The following is a 17,701-nucleotide window of genomic DNA, read 5'->3' on the forward strand; positions in this document are numbered from 1 at the left end:
AAACACAATTCTATGAATAAAATACATAAAGGGTGAAAGAAGGGAATGGAGTCCTGCGAAGAGAGGTAAAGGAAGCAACTTCACCAGGGTACTGAACAAGCCTACTAGCAACAAAACAATGCTTGTGTTATTGTAGTGACTCCACCGAGGTACTGAACAGGCTCACTGGTAGCAGAGAAACACTAGAGATGAAAGCTAAGACACTGACATCTTTTTTGCTCACATACCTATATACGACTTATTCTTAATCAAAACAACCGACATTTGACTTACTTTTGTTAGTGTGTCGTCGATGAAGAGAATGAAGGAAACTATATCTTTAAATCAAGCTAAGGAAACTATGGTAATCGACGGAATGAACAATACTTCTTGAAGAGGTAGACTCGGAATTTAGAGTTAGACCCATACAAAGAAGCTAGAGTTCTACTAGTGTGTTTCTAAGTGTTGTCGCTGCTACAACCCCCTCCAAAATTTTGCCTACGCTTCGATTTTGGAGCCTAGTCTATAAGAACTTAACTTTCATAGTCATCAAGTGTTCCTCTTGTTTGTCTAGTGTCGTATTTACTTATTCTTTCATGAAACACTTGTATGATGTTTTGAATAAGTGTTGTTGGTAGCAGTTGCACAACTTTTGACAACAAGTTCAGTCCCACCAAACACAAGTACATTCTTGTTCTTATCTTGCACTAGATGGCACTTGCCTCAAAGTGTTTAGCTATCAGAAACCATCTCATATTTTGCCGAGGTATGCCATAGACAAAGTAGTCATGCAAGAGGTTGCATATCATCTTGTCATAGGTTTAATTGTAGTACTATAGAGGAAGAAGAAGGAACATACCTTACTCTTCCCTTAATGGTGGGATCTTATGAGATTAAGAATTTGAAGGTCGCGGAAGTTGAAGTCACCGAATTAGAAATCCTTAAACTTGGTACAATAGATTTTCATTAGTACAATGCCAAAGGAGTTTGCAAGAAGTATTGTGCCAAGTTGTACTTTTTCTGGCCATATGGGACCTATGCCAAGCTGGAGGAAGAAAAGATAAAGAATCACTAATGCCTCTCGGTTACATGCACTAGGTGATTAGGAAGGGGCTTCCAACACAATTCCAGAACAAAGTGCCACCCAAGAAGCAGAGTAGTCAAAAGAACACACCCCAATGAGTATTAATTATAATAGGAAGCTTTCCCATGACCTAGCAAAAGGACAAAGTCACAAATTCAAAGTAGATCCAACCATTCTAAAAGCATCTTTGGCAACACAAATGAAAAGCAAGTAGGGAGAAGTATAGAGAAAACAAGAGGTAGAATGGAAGTAGAAGGAAGAGCAGGAAAGGAAGGAACAAGAGGAAATGTAGGCACGAGAAGAACTAAGAAGGAAGAAGCAAGAAGAAGAAAGGCATAAACAACTTGAAGAAGAAGTAAGTAAGTAAGCAAAAGTAGGATCAAGAGCTTATTCAAGAGATAGAGGAGAATATAGTAGCCTAGGACATGGAAATAGAACAAGGGGAGAAAAACCAAGATGTTGACCTCATGCCCAAAGTAGAAGAGAACATCAATCAGGCTCTGCCTCCCCCTACAGATGGGCGGACCCTAGGTGGTGAAGACGAAATCGCTCCTCTAGATGATGACCCAATCATGGATATTTCTAGCCTGACCTTCAATGAACACCATAAAAAAATTGTATAGGAAATGAAGAAACATTTCCCCAATGATTTGGCACATCCTACTTTCATGCATATAGAGAGGGTGATCACCACTAACACCAGAAGGAATCCTCAAACCATTGCCGCAACCAACCTAGCTTTTGTGGGAGCTTCAAAAGAAAATACAAATTTATTAATGGCAAAAAACAAGAAAATGGCAAAGGATTTAGAAGTTGCTAGGAAAAAAATAGAACAACTCCAAGCAGAGAATTAGAAGTTGTCTTCCGCACATGCTTGCTTACAAGAGCTTCAAGTAGCTATATATGGTGAGATCTAGGCATTGGGAGACACTATTAGGTATCTTTATGAGGAGTTGGTCACTTTGCATAAAGGAGTATTTCCCTTACATGATATGCAAAAGAAATCGTGGGAAAATGTCAAAGCCTTGAAATTCATTCATGAAGCCATTACTGTGATCCATGAGTGGGGAACTAAGTATAAAAGTGCACTAGCAGAATTGTTCAAGAAGACAAGGAAGGAAGCATAGTTGGAAAAGGCTGAGGTCATAATGCTTATACAAATCAATAAACAACTCAACACCTTTTTGGCCAACATTTTAACTGCTTATGCATTATTATACAACAAATTGAATTCCTTGGTTCATTCACACAATATCCCCTCAGTAGGGCCATTTGCAGAGACAAAAGGTAGGAGCATTATCAGGCAAGAGATCGATGAATAGTTGAACTAGCTAAAGCAGTCCAAGAGATAATTGTGGAATGTGAAAATTCATTAGTTAGGAAAAGACAAAATAAGTCCAAAGAGTCATGAGGGAAACTCAAAGTTCACAAAGGGAGATGAAGGGTCATCTCATTTGTTATAAATAAACCCTCATAACTCAAGAAAAAATCTTGGAACCAAAGATTTGGAGCCTTGTCTTCTCTAGCCTTGTCTTCTCTAGTCTAGCATAGGAGGAATATCATTCTTTGGAGAAGCAAATGTTGGATTCATGTTCCACTACAGGGGTAGTGTCTTATTAGTGTAATTGTATGCTTGGAACTTTCACTTTATAATAAGAAGCTCTTAGAGATCGCACACCTTCATGCACATGTCGTGGATGTAGTAAGACTATTCTTTATATATTTGTGATGTATGTTGTTTCATTTACACTCATGCTAATGAACTAATTTGTTTGCTTTAGTATATATCTTGTTGAATGCATGTTGTTTATGCTATTATGATCATATCTTGTTGAATGCATTTGTTTATGATATAATGATCATATCTTGTTGAATGCATGTTGTTTATTATGATCGTTGTTATCTTGTGAACTATTTTGCAGGTTAACTAATAATTTCTTCGCATCGCTCATATGTCTCTTCTAAGTTAGTACTATTACTTTCTTCTAAGGGACTCACTTATTTCCCTTTGATGTGATGGACCCTTTTATGCATTACATTTGATATTTCACAAAGTTCATACACTTGATGTCACCAAAGTCATGAATATATCATCTTATCTGTTTATTTAGCCTAGGCCTATCTTTGAAACCATCTCTTTTGGCAACCGGTCGTATTCCGATTGGGGCTCCTACTCCAAACAATGTGGGGTCTAATTTTTCGTATTCCAATTGGGGCTCCTACTCCAAACAGTGTGGGGTCTAATTTAGACTTCACATTGAGGACACCCCCTCCCTATTCGCATCCGCGAACACGACACTACTTTACATTTATATAAGTCATTTTTTTCATCATGAAATTTATCGACAGTAGAAGACTATCTCTATATCAGTTAACTTTTTTAATAAGTATATTTTCTTATTTTATTTAACAATTAAAATTAAAAGTCTTTATATATGTTAACTTTTTTAATAATTATATTTCTTTATTTTATTTAACAATTAAAATTAAAAATACAAAGAAGCTAAAAATGGAAAAAAACATCATTATATATTCATTAGTGTTTGCAAATTTTGTTTGGTTGCGTGGTGACTTATCACATGCAAAAATCACATTTAACCAACATTTTATTCCGATTATGACTTTTAATTTACATAAGAATTCACATAAATCTAACCCTCAATTTAAATCTAACCCTTAAATATTTCCGATTATGACTTTTAATTTACTTAAGAATTCACATAAATCTAACCCTTAAATTAAGAATGCCTTGACTTAATAATATGACTTTTAATTTTAATTTACTTAAGAATTCACATAAATCTAACCCTTAAATTAAGAATGCCTTGACATAATAATATGACTTTTAATTTACATAAGAACTCGCATAAATCTAACCCTTATATTAAGAATGCCTTCACTTAATACTTTGATCCAAAATCAATGAATCAAAATTTATTTTAAGCATATTTAAGAAAGTGTGCATTCAAAAAATTCTATCGACTACTTCAGACTTGTTATGCATTTTGTTTGTAATGTATTTTAAAAGGCGGTGTTTTTTTATTTATTTTAGGATAATAAATAGAAATTTTTTTTTATTTATTTTAGGATAATAAATAGAAAATTTTCTCTATCAAAACTTTAGTATACTTATTAACCAAACACATTTGGAAAAAATTAATTGTATAAACTAATTTTCACTTGTACTTGCCATTTGCAATTAATTTATTTTTTTTTTCACTAAAATAAAAATAATTATATGGATAATTAATTGTATAAACTAAAAACTATTTTTCACTTGTACTTGCCATTTGCAATTAATTTTTTTTTTCACTAAAATAAAAAGGATTTTTTTTTTTCACTAAAATAAAAAGGAAAATTTGAAAGGCTACATCTTAATAATAATAATAATAATTAATTTTTGGACTTTAAGATTTATCCTTCTCAATAAAATAATTATATGAATTTGAAAAAATAATTATATAAATTTTATTTTATTTTTTAATTTGAAAAAATAATTATAAGAATTTGAAAAAATAATTATATAGATTTTTTTTTTACTTATGGATGAAAATTTTGAAAGAATTTTTTTTTTTCACTAAAATATATGGATGGAAAATTTGAAATGCTACATCTTAAAAAAAAATTAATAATAAAATTAATTTTTCAACTTTATGATTTATCCTTTTCACTAAAATAATTATATGAATTTGAAAAATAATTATAAGAATGAATTTGAAAAATAATTATGAGAATTTGAAAAAATAATTATATAGATTTTTTTTACTTATGGATGGAAAATTTGAAGATGTTACATATTTAGCGATGAAGATCAAATAGTTTCAAGCATAACTATTTAAAAATAAATGTATTAGAAAATTACTTTATTTCATTAGAAAATTGATGCAACTTCTTCTATTGCTTTATTTGGGGATGCAACTTCCTTAGATATTTTATTTTGTTAGAACCTATGATGAATTCTGGAATTTTTTAGTATCATTTTAAAAGGTCATTCTAATAGTTTCAAAACATGATTATTTAAAAAAAAAGTGTTTGGTAATTTGTATCATTTTATTTTCAATTTTTTTTTGTAAAATGACCATATTTATTGAATAATTTTTCACTAGATAGTAATTGTTATATGTAAATAACAATTGTTCATAATTCCACGAGATGGAATCCTTTTAATACATATTGAATAAACTTTCACACCAATGTATTAGATGGTACTTTTTATATTTGAATAACAATTGTTCATAATTCCACGAGAGAGGAATCCTTTTAATACATATTGAATAAACTTTCACAACATTGTAACATTGTGTTAGATGGTACTTGTTATATTTGAATAACAATTGTTCATAATTCCACGAGAGAGGAATCCTTTTAATACATATTGAATAAACTTTCACAACATTGTATTAGATGGTACTTGTTATATTTGAATAACAATTGTTCATAGTTCCATGAGAGAGGAATCATTTTAATACATATTTAATAAAATGTGAATAACAATTGTTCATAATTCCAGGAGAGAGGAATCCTTTTAATACATAAGATAGGTTTGAATCCATTTTCAATTTTAGTTTTTTTTAGAAAATGACAATACATGTTAAATGAAATTTCTTATTTCTCACTATTGCATAAAATGGTACTTGTATTTAAATTTTTCCATATTTCCATGAGAAAAGAATACTCATAATTCCATGAGAGGAATCATTTTAATGTTTACGATATGTTTTTCCCATGAGTCAATTTTTTTCCATATTATAATGTTTTTTCTCAAATGTAACACATTTATCAAAATATATATATTTATTATTCTATTTTCTCACTATATTTTAATTTGTTTTTCTATTCAAAACATCAATCACATACTAATCAAACTATTTACATTTTGCAAGAAACAAGTGTGCAAGAAATGGTATTCTAGTCATTTTTTTCAAAATATTTGTCGTCAAACATTCTAGGGGAAACAAGGAATGTTTCAATACCTGTTTGGACTTTTGAAATTTTTTTATGGGTGGATTGTAAAAGTTCATATATTGTAATTAGTTTCTCTATCCTATGTTGGTCCAAGTCATAGTGGTTGTAGAGTTGTTTCCCTCTTAACTATGTTGGTGCTTTTTCTCTGGACATGACTCATGAGAAGTTTTTTTCTGGTAGCAAAAAAAATGGTTTCTCTTAGATGTTGGGGTGGGGAGACATTCATAACCTTCTTCCTGCATGCACAACATAAATTTCAGGCTAGATATCGGTTTCCTTATTGGAGTGTTTTCGTTTTAGGGATAACATGGGTCGGTGAGGATTTATGTATATTAGGCTAGATATTGGTTTCCTTATTGGAGTGTTTTCATTTTAGGGATAACATGGGTCAATGAGGATTTATGTATATCTTACTAACTTTTTTCTAGCTATCAAGGCTTTTGGTTACTCTTCACACAAGTTGTTTTAATCACTTATACTACTGGTGCAAGCTTACATTAGCTGGTTTTGCATTGCACCTTCTCCCGAGAAACAACACAGACTTTAAAGGTAATCTCCTCCTCCCTCTTATTCAGTCTTGTAGTGTGGTTTTTGGTTTGGTTGCGTGTTTTCAAGTTGTGTATATGAAAACTTAGTAGACATAAAGTAGTGGGGAGCTGCTACAAGTCTGGAATCAATTTGGGGCTTCCCCACAATTTGAGGGTTGCAACATTATTTTTTTTAATCTCATTCTACTATAGCTCTATCCTCTATCGGGGTAGAGGCCAATTCGAAATTTACATCCTCCCACCATGCATCCATTCACATTTACCTCTACTAAAAAAACTTTTGAAGCATTCATTTTCCATCCAAAACAAAATCCCTTTATATTTGAATAACATAACCATGCTAATTCGCTTCGATGTTCCCTTTCCCCACTTTATGGGTATGCTAGTTTAAACTTGTACACTATAAAAAAAAATTCTTCGTTAACTCATACACATTGAAAAATAGTTGAAGTGATATAGGTTGCTGGTAATTTTGGAATTGCTAGAAAATGTATATGATGCAACATTTAGCTTGCTCACTTCAAAGACAACATTTAGTTTGGTCATCTAAAAAACAATATAATAACATATCATAGATTAATGAAGGTTTAGATTTATTTGAAAGTAGTTATCCCTTGTATACCTATTTAATGAAATTGACTAATAAAAAATGTCATATGAACAAGTGTCATATGAAAAGTAGTTTTTTCAAATATTGTATTGATGAGCCATGATATTGATATTGCAACAACCTATTTATAGATTAAGAATCACCATAGTGAAATAGGGGTGAATCTACATGGTTAAGAATCTTATGACATATTAGAATAATCGAATGGTTAAGAATCGACCTGTGTGATAACGGTTAGGGAGCCACCGCAAACCCTTTGATGCAAATACCTAGAGCTTTCCCTGCTGCGAATCAATAATTGTTCTATCATTCGAGTGAGTTCCATCACCGATTTGTAAGATAGTTCGTGCCACTTCGTTGTTATTGGTGTTGTGGGTTTTTCTTTCTTGCAGTTCCTACTCGATGGCCATCCATGTGTTTCCTATGCGACGAAAATAGATCTGAGTGTTTGCCAAGGCTCTCTAAGTGTGGTTTGTGCCTGTTGAGGAGATATGCTTGTGATCCAAGTTTTTAGTCTTTGTGGGGCCTCTATTTGTCTTCAATGGGGAATATTTCTGATGGAGATGGCCTCTCCATACATGCTTCTATGGCTAAAATTGATTCCATATTTACCAAAAAGGAAGATTTTATTCCCAAACATTTTTTAAGTTCTTATAAGGAAACTCAAAGCATTTCCATTTTCAAAGAGAAAGGTCTGATTGGTAAGTTCACTAGGCTTTAGCCCAACCCATCCTTTGTTTCTAAATGGACTTCTAAAAATTGGAGGGATTTGGTTCCAACATCCATGATTTATTATGGTAAGGGTTTTTATATCTTTATTTATGAAAATATAGAAGCTAGGGACCATATCTTCAGATCTATCTCTTTGTTTATTGGTACTAAGGGTTAATTTCTAACTCATTTAACCCTTGACTTCAATATGGACATGGAAATTTCTTAAGCCCTGGTCTAGTGGAGGCTTCTACAACATCCCATATTTTTATGAAGTGAAGATGCTTTAAGAGAAATTGGAAATAAGTTAGGTAAGTATATATCTCATGCATGGCTGAAAGGAAAATTTTGCACTTGTGCAAGAATCTCTATGGAGATTGAACTTGATAAAGAACTCTCTAAGGCTATTCAAATAGAAATGTAGGGATAGAGTCATCTTCAATCTCTCAATTATGAGTAGGTTCCCTTCAAATATATCATATTCCATGAGTATGGGCAGGTTCCCTTCTAATATATCATATGCCATGAGTATGGACACTTTGCAAAACATTGTCCATTTGGTAATCACCTTTCGGCATATTCAAAGTGAGCCCCAACTACAAAGAAATTTGATGAGCAAGGATTTCAACGGATCTCTACGAAGAAAAAGAATCAGGCCCCAAGAGGGTCCTAGCCGACCCTTCCATCAAGCCTCAACCTTCTTCCAAGCTTGAATCTAGCTAGCTTCCCCCTTCATATAACAAATTTGATGCTCTAGATTCAATCGATCCAAAATTTTCAAATCTAATTCATCTAGAGATCTCTCTAAAAAAGGATGTGAGTAGGTGAACTTAATTCCAAAAGACTTCAAAGAGTTCAAATACCCCAAAAATGGATGTAAATCTTGCCAAGCTTTCTTCAAAATCTTCACAACCAAAAAGGAGAATTTATTATTTGATATTAATGTAATACAATAATAATAATAATGCATTAATACTTTGGTATTATTATACTATTAGATTAATACATTAATATATATTACATTGAGATATATTAATAATTTATTATATTAATGAAATATTGATACAATCATAATATGCGAAATAAATATATTATTATTAATATATCAATATTAATACATCAATTGTAATATTTTAATAATATATTAATATTAATTTTAGTAATCTATAAATACAATAGATTAATACATTTCATTAGTATTAATAAATGAATACCTTAGTATTAATATATTAATAAATGAATACATTAAGATATACTTCATTAATATATATTAATATTTGATTATATTACATTAGGTACATTAATAATGTTGAACAAATTGACCAATCTTTGCCTATATTTTGATGGTTCCTCCTAAGAAGGAGGCTTATGTGGAGGTGGATCCATCCTTTACCTAAATGAGAATCACTCTTTTAAGCTAAAGAGTGGATTGGGTCACAAATCCAACAATTTTGCTGAGTTTTTTAGCCTCAAGTTGCTCCTTCTATTCGCCATTGAAAAAAGGTGCTGACAGTTATAGGTTTTTGGTGATTCTTGGGTGGTTATAGATTGGTTTAATAAACATTCATTTTTTTACGTGCACACACTCAGACATATCCCAAAGGAATTTTTGTTGATTAAAAGTCATTTTGATTTCATCACTTGTCTTCATTTTTACAGGAGAGGAACATCATTTCTAATCGTCTTTCCAAGGAAGGTGTGCAACAAGCTCGGGGGGTATGGAAAATTCTAGAACAAAATGGGAATGATCATTATAAGTATTACCATAGAAATTTTGTTGTGTGCAACAAGCTCGGGGGGTATGGAAAATTCTAGAACAAAATGGGAATGATCATTATAAGTATTACCATAGACCTTTTGTTGAGGAACTATAGGCAACTGCAGATCTTGACTAATATGGAGGCACAAACTTTTTTTTTTTGTTTAATATACACACAGTTTCAATTTGGGACAGTGATTTGCATATGATGTGATTCACAAACTAATTCTATGGTTTTGTTGGAGTCTTGTAACAATTATTTTTTGAATTTATGAAGATTTTTGTAAAAGTTGATAACATATATTGACATATGCTTCTGATCATTGTTGTAAAGTCAACAGTATTTTCGATGTGATTTCATCTTTATTTAATGGAAATTATGATTTTTCTTTGGGGAAAGATGCATTAATAATAATATTCCAATCTATTAATATATTAATATTAATAATTAAATTTCTAATTTATGTCTTTAGGATTTTTTATTCTTTTTTATTTGATAATTAGGGTTCCCAGCTGTCGACTCTCTTCCTTTGTTTCTTTCTCATTCATTTCTTTATATTTATAAATATCCTCCTCTACTCCTCTCAATCATTTTATCTTAATGATAGGTTCTATTCTGGACTCGAAACATCAATTATAAATGACTATTATGGATCAAATTACAAACTAAAACTCATTAAAAAAAAGGAGGAAAAAATAGAGAAAAGTAATTCGGTCTCCTTTGGCCCTTCCTTTGCAGATATACTTACAAGGAGTTCGCGCTCCCCCCCTCCTTGAACAAGAAGTAGAAAAGCCAAGAATGATAAAATCACCCACAATGATAAAATCAACAACTTCCTTATGGAAGGATCCATAATAATTTAAGCCTTATTCATGCATTTCTTTTATATCATTTAGTGCAATCAAATTGTGAGAATTTATTCTTGTTCTTAGAAAGCGAGAATTTATTCTTGTTCTTAGAAAGCTTTAAGAATAAGTTTTGGTAGGATTAAAGTTGGATCTCTCCTTTTCCTTATTCTGAGAAGGGAAGTAATAAGAAAAGAATGGCCTTTCACTAAAGGTATAATGTAATGGCTACTACCATCCAAGCACACATTTTGAAACTTAATACAAAATACTCTTTCCAGTTAAAAAAAAAAAAATGATTGCATGCTTTTTTAAATGTGTATATGTTTAGCTTATATATTGTTTTTATAATAATAATAATAATAAATTTATACTTTAATTATTTTTTATGATTTTTTTTAATCTTAGCAATGCAAGATTTATCATGAAGTGTATTGATACTTATTATAGTTTGATGCCTTTTATGTTTACTAGTGATTTAATTGATTTTGTCATATGCTAGTAACCAACCTAGATCCATCTTCATCTTGGATCTATCAAGCACCAAGAGGGACCAAATATCTCGAGTTTCAAACCTTTTTTTAGTTCAACACTTGAGGAAAGGTTTGCATCTCAAGAGATTTGATCCATCTCAATGCTTGGTAGATCGAGGGTTAAGATGGCTCTAGGCTAGTTTCAGTCGTGTGTAGCCATGAAAAATTTGTTGAACATATGACTAATATGATATTTTAAATACATTTAATATTAATCTAATCATTTTAAATATGTTAAATATGTCTAATATTAATTTGATCATTTTAATACAAACATTCAATACAAATTTTGAATACAAAGTTACAATGTTGAATGATGGAAAAATCAAATAATAATAGTGTTTGAGTGCCTAGTGAAGTTAGGAGTAGAATAGTTTTTCGCAATTGATAACCACTTCTAATGATACTAATAGTCCTTATTTTATTTTCCAATCATCAAGTAGTTATACATGAAAAAATTCAACCATACAATTCTTCAATTAGAGCAGTAAGTAGAGATCACAGTAAACAATGAGTAGACAAGAGACTCCAAGAATTAGGCTCATAGCAAGTGCAAAACCCATAAGGGGAAAACCCATCCAAAGTCGTTCCTTATGAGAGTTATTTTGTTCAATAGTACATCAAAAAATATTTCAATAAATTCAAGTTTGACCTCAACATTGTCCCAAGTCAAAATCTAGTCAATAGGAGAGAGAAAGTCAACTTATGGCGAACGAAAATAGTTTGCACAGAGAGGCTGAAATTCAGCCTTGAGTTCACTGATCAGATAGGCCAAAATTTGGTCCTGAGGTAGTCATAGAAATTAAATGCACCAGTGAAAGAAAACTTAATCAAACCAACGGTCAATGGATGTGGTCAACGCATGTCAACGTCTCAATGCAAGAGCGAGATCACAATCCCAAAAAATCAATGAAATTATGAAGTATTTGGCCTTCCAAGATGATCTGAATAGAGGTCAAATAGATTCCAGTATGGCCAAGTCAAGTGTGGTCAACACAACTCCAAGAAGAGAATTCAACGCAACTAAAAGTGTCTTCCTTATGTACTTTGCACATGTGGTGTCTCTCTTTGAATTGCAAATTAAACTTGATTGTTGATGGTGTTCCAAACGAGTCTCGGCAATGCCCAATATATATGAGTGTGAGGAGGGCTAATTAGCCCAAGTGGGGCTGACTTGTAGGGTGTGAGGCCGACTTTCAAAAATCCAAAATTTGAATTTTTGTTTCATGTTTGCCAATGAAAAATGTTGACCATAGCTACATAAATTTTCAACACCCCCTCTTCGCTGGGGAGGTAATTTTTCATTCTCTCTCAAGATAAATATTTCCGAGCAATTCATAGGTCTCATGGCTCACAACCCAAGGAATAGATTACACTCCCAGCCTCTCTCTGTCAGGGTCATGCTGATTTCTGGTAGCATCAGATGTGCTCTAAGCCTCAAAATTTGCAGGGAGGCTAGGACACATGTATTCCACAATACCCAGAAATTGGTTTGGTAAATTCCACCCGGAGACAGTTTTATTAAAATAATTAATGATTTTTAATGGGCTCCTAAGTCTAAACTTAGGAAATTAAAATGATTAAAGGCTATTAATCAAACTAAGGATGAAACTTCTAGAAGAAGATGAAAATCGAGTCCAAATGATCTGAGCCATTGATTAGAATCTAATTTGGGTCGTTCATTACTTAACTGGATGATTATAAGAAATTCGATGGGAATTTGGAAAATATATTAGAGAGAGATCAAGAGATCGAATTTCTTAGAGAGAGAATCACAACAGTTGCTAGAGAATCGATTGAGGATATTTCTTGCAGTGAGGGGAAGGGATAGTTCCGGTTAGAGAGTTTCTTGATCCGGGCATACATCGTAGAGGAGGCAGAGAGAGATCTAGAAGAGGTAGAAAACATGGCACGTTGGGCAGTGTAAGGCCATGCAGAGGCATCACAAAGCTTCAAAGGGAGTCCGAAATTTAGCTAGGAAGTCGAGCTGCAGAGCCAAAATTTGGGGTGTGAAACTAGAGAGCCAGAGGAACGAAGCTCCTGATAGTAGGAGATATGGGAAGAGGTGGCGCAAAACCCTAGAGAGGCTGATGCAGAACTGCGTAGGATGACACAAAGACTGCGTAGAGTCAGTGTGGGGCTAGCCATCCAGGGCCTGGATTAGTGTCAGATCGCCAGTGATAGTGTGAGGTGTTTCTCACTAATTTTCTGCTAGTCATATTCTCTGTATTGGATATCCAGTAAGGCATCCAAATATTGTATTCAGAAAACTACTGCTTAATAATATAAACCCTCAGTTGTTGCACCGATTTTCCTGCATTGGGTTTTTCCAGTGAAATTTGTCCAAAAACAATGTTGTCACTTGTGTGTGATATTTATTTCTTACTCGGTTCTTGTTTTCACATTTTATTCAAATAAGTGAAGGCTGTAGTGTATTGGTTTTGATATTTACCGTAGAACACAATAAATAATTTGTTTAGTTATTTAACAAAAAGAAGAAACTTAATCAGTTGTTGCAGTAGTGATTTAGGGATTCCAAATTTTCACATGGTATTAGAGTGCAGGTGAAGCAAGAGAGCAGACCGAAAGAGCCAAGCGTTGAAGAAAAGGAAGGAGATTGAAGTGTTGCATAGGAAGCAAATTGAATCCCTAGAGGGATTGCGCAGTCCAAGCCAGGAGGGCAAGACTCTCATGGAAAATCTCTCTTGAATGAGGTGACAGAGAGGTAATATTTCCTTATTGAGATTTTTCATTGGCAGAGGGAGTAGCACAGCAAGATTCAACGAAGAGTAGTCTTAAGGTGAGATGCAATTTTCTGCAGCAGTTGTTGGGGCAGAAAAATGTCAAGGAATTCAATTTTTCAAGTGTTGAGCAGCAACAAGGAAGAGAAGATCTACTAACTCCAACAGGGAGTGCGTAAGCCAGCCTAGAAGCTACACAGAGGAGAGAGGAGGCAGTTTGACATTTTCGTTGGCAAAGATGGCAGCTAATGGGTTACAAGATCAGGATCGGTTAGATGGTGCATCCAACTATGTGATCTAGAAAGCAAGGATATCATGCCTTATGGATGAACATTATCTCAAAGCTTATGTTCACAATGTGGTAGTTGTACCTGTAGATCCAGATCCACTCAATAAGTACAAGGGTGAGATGGAAAAGGCCAAGTGATTGATCCTCGACGAAGTGAGGGATTACGTAGTGTGTCACATTTCCGGCAAGGATACTCTCTGACAGATATGGGAAGCATTGGATACACTATACGATGGATCTTCCGAGCAGAAGAAGATGTACTTGGAGCAGAATATGAGATCCACGTCGATGCAGAAGGGGGAACACATTGATCTGTTCCTGACAAGGCTTGAGGAAATCCGAGACTAGTTGGCAGTTGTGGGGTCAACACCTCAGCCTACCAAGAGGGAATGACAAGTATTTTTCCAGAGCATCCTTGGTAGAGAGATACTGTCAGATTGTGAATGGATGTAGGCCTTTCTTCAGCGGGAAGAGATGAGGAGAGACTTGGTCAAGTACAAAATTGATAGCAGCAACAATAGTGGGATGTGTTGATGCCTCGAAAATCGTTGTATCAACATTGGGGGATAACCACCCGGTCCGGACCTTAATACAACTCCTTTTCCGTTTGGAATGGTGGCTCCGACTGGGTATAATGGGACCAGTTTCCCAATAATGAATAAAAGGGGTGGATGAACGATTGATTATCTAATCTAATGATAGGCGAATAATTTAATCTATCAACAAAATAAAAGAACTACTACTAATCTCGGGAACTATTATTCTTTGAAATGTAGCGCTTGATTATCTTTGTCTATTTACAGGCATATAGATGACTCTATCTAATAAACATAGACATTTATTCATTCAATGATTACTTTGTTTAAATAGTTAAACAAAGTTATTAACACAATATTGCTACACTCATCATTTATATTATCGATACATATATGATCAAAAGGAAAGCATACTGTAAACATCCAATAGTGGAAGGAATAAAGAATGCTGTTAAAACACATACATATATCCAATAATAGCAAAAGCGATCAAATGAAAATTCATATAAAAAGAATGAATTCAGACATAGATAATAGTCCCATATGAGCTGCTTATCACTCCCAATATCAATCGCTATTTGAAATTCTTCTTCCAACACAGAAATACTTTCAAACAAAGACAGTAGTGCACATTCGCATAAAAGCTTCTTTGTCAAAATCAGAATGATTGGTCCAGTTTTATAAAAGAATATGCCTGAAGTACAATAGTGCAACTTCAGGTTTTAAGTCATATACAAAACTTACGACCCTTTCCAAATACAATGAAAGGGTCTATAAATACTTAATTAAGCTAACTACCTATGAAACTGAAATCCTACTTAATTGGTATCAATTGATTCTGAATATCTCTTTCACAGCAATCTGGTAGTCGGCAGCATGAATCATCATTTAGGCTGTTTGCCTTTAAACCTGAGCTGGCATATCGCAAGCATTGGCTCCACTTCAGGTGGTCTGTTGAGGCGAGAATTGAGTTGGGCGGCATAGGTGGCATCCTGAATATCGGGAATGATATACCCGATTGCATCTGTAAGACATTTGAGGGTGGCTCTCTAGCTGTATGGTTTGACTAAGAAGAAACAATAGGTGTCCCATGTCAAACTGTTAATTCCTACGAGTAATCTCCCATTTTTCTCTAGTTCCGGATAACATGACTGCTCCAATATTTTAGCTGCTGTCAATTTACCTGGAGTACATTGAGAAATCATGTTAGACAAGTAGAGAGTATTATTAACCAATTCAACCAAATTACTTGTGGTTGATTTGCATCTTGAAATTGCTCTCTCTGCTTTCATTAACTGGGACTGCCATTCTGTAAATAATATCTCCTTATGTGATTCTAAAATATTTGGTAAATTAGCTGCCTGTCCCTGATCGGTATCTTGCCACTCAAGAAAATTAGTTAATGTTTCATCAGCTTGATCCAAGTCTGTTCTAGCTTTTTCCGATTTTTCACTTATTAATGTCGTCAAATCGCATAATGGTTCCGCCTGGGCGATTTGTTGACATAAAAGCTTTATCTGTGTTATCAATGCCTTGTTTATCTGTAATGCTTCTGCTTTTAATTCAGCTATCTGTGGAAGATTCTTTGTTTTCTCTATCTGGGCTGATAGTTGAGCAATTTGCTCATCTTTTGACTTCAACATTTGTTCATTCGCTGCTTTTAGTTGTGCCAATGCCTCAGACAGCTCTTTCTGCTTTTGAACTGCGTTGTAATCAATCCTCTGTTTCTCTTCCTGCAATTGTTTAGTCAATTGATTATTTATCTGTTGTTGTGTAAACAATTGTCGTTCTGCTTGCTCCGCCTTCTGCTGTGTCTCTGATAGTTGTGCTTGAAGTGAAAAGATCTCCTGGTCTTTTGCTTTTAATAAATTACTCACCTCTGATGCCTTGTCTATTGTCGCTGCCGAATAGGCTCCAACATATTGGGATAGTTTTGTTAGGTCATCAGAGGGGTCAAATTCCTCTTTCCAAACCACGTTGCCCGTCACCGTTTGTTCTGGGAATAGGGAAGGTTGATCAGTCCTTCTCCTCTTCCTCTGTCGTTTTACCACAGCCTTATGTCTTAGGCTATAGAAGACATCTAAGGGAGGAATTTCTTTGACTTTCAAAATAATTTGATCAGAGGGATCCTTTGGGATTATCTCTACTTCTTTCGAACTGGGTAGGCCGCTGGTTCCACTTGGAACCTGTTTTGAAGTGGTCTCCTGTGTGTCTGCCGCTTTTGATGTTTCGGCGTCCTTCGAGCACTCAAGATTGCTGATGATTGAGTCGAATTGCTGCCATTCCTGGAGCAATTTCGGGTCAATCTGAGTATCTACATTCACCTCTATGCTACTCTGTTCCTACTCTTTCGTCTGGGTTTCCTCTTGATTTTTCATATGCACTTCCTCCTGTTCTTTTGATGTAACAGGAGGTTCCTTAGTTAGTCGTTGCTCAGGCTCGCTTGATTCTGTTGTTGGGGTTGTTGCTAACAGATCTAGAGGCAGAGTTTGCAACCTCTGTTCTCTAAGTCTGTTGAATTCAACTAACCCGTCATCTTTGTATTCCATTCTGGCCAGCAATTTAACTTGGGACATTGACTCTGCTGAGGAGAACAGGTCATCGAACTTATCTTCTTTATTATAAAACTTTGTCAATTTGGCCTGTTCAAGTGCATTATAGGCGATTTTGTTTGGATCAAATCGCCTATTAGGGAGAGTTGCTAGAGTTAATGCCTTCATCTTTTCAGCTTCTTTCTCGGCATGTTTGAAATCATGCAAAGTGTAGACACCACATCTCAGAGGAAAACAGGGCCAGACCTGCTTCTTATTTTTCTTTAGAGTTTGTGTAACTCCTTCAGAGATAATCTGATAGGCTATCTCCCTAGCTAGCAGTTTATCAGGTATGTACAAAGGAAGGACATGAGGTTTAGCTTGGCTGCCGAAAATTCTTATATAAGTAAACTTTTCCTCTCTGAACCATCTTCCTATTGATGTCAAATCAACACCTGCTTGGTAGGAAATCTTAGGAGTAGGTTTATCAAAAATAGAATAATGAATGGGTAACATAAAGCCATTGCAGATTTGGTATAAATGGTGCTTGTAGTAATTTTTCCACAACT

The sequence above is a fragment of the Pinus tabuliformis genome, chromosome 6 (genome assembly GCF_031772625.1).
Source record: "Pinus tabuliformis cultivar Carrire ecotype Pingquan chromosome 6, CPIR1, whole genome shotgun sequence".
NCBI lineage: Eukaryota > Viridiplantae > Streptophyta > Pinopsida > Pinales > Pinaceae > Pinus > Pinus tabuliformis.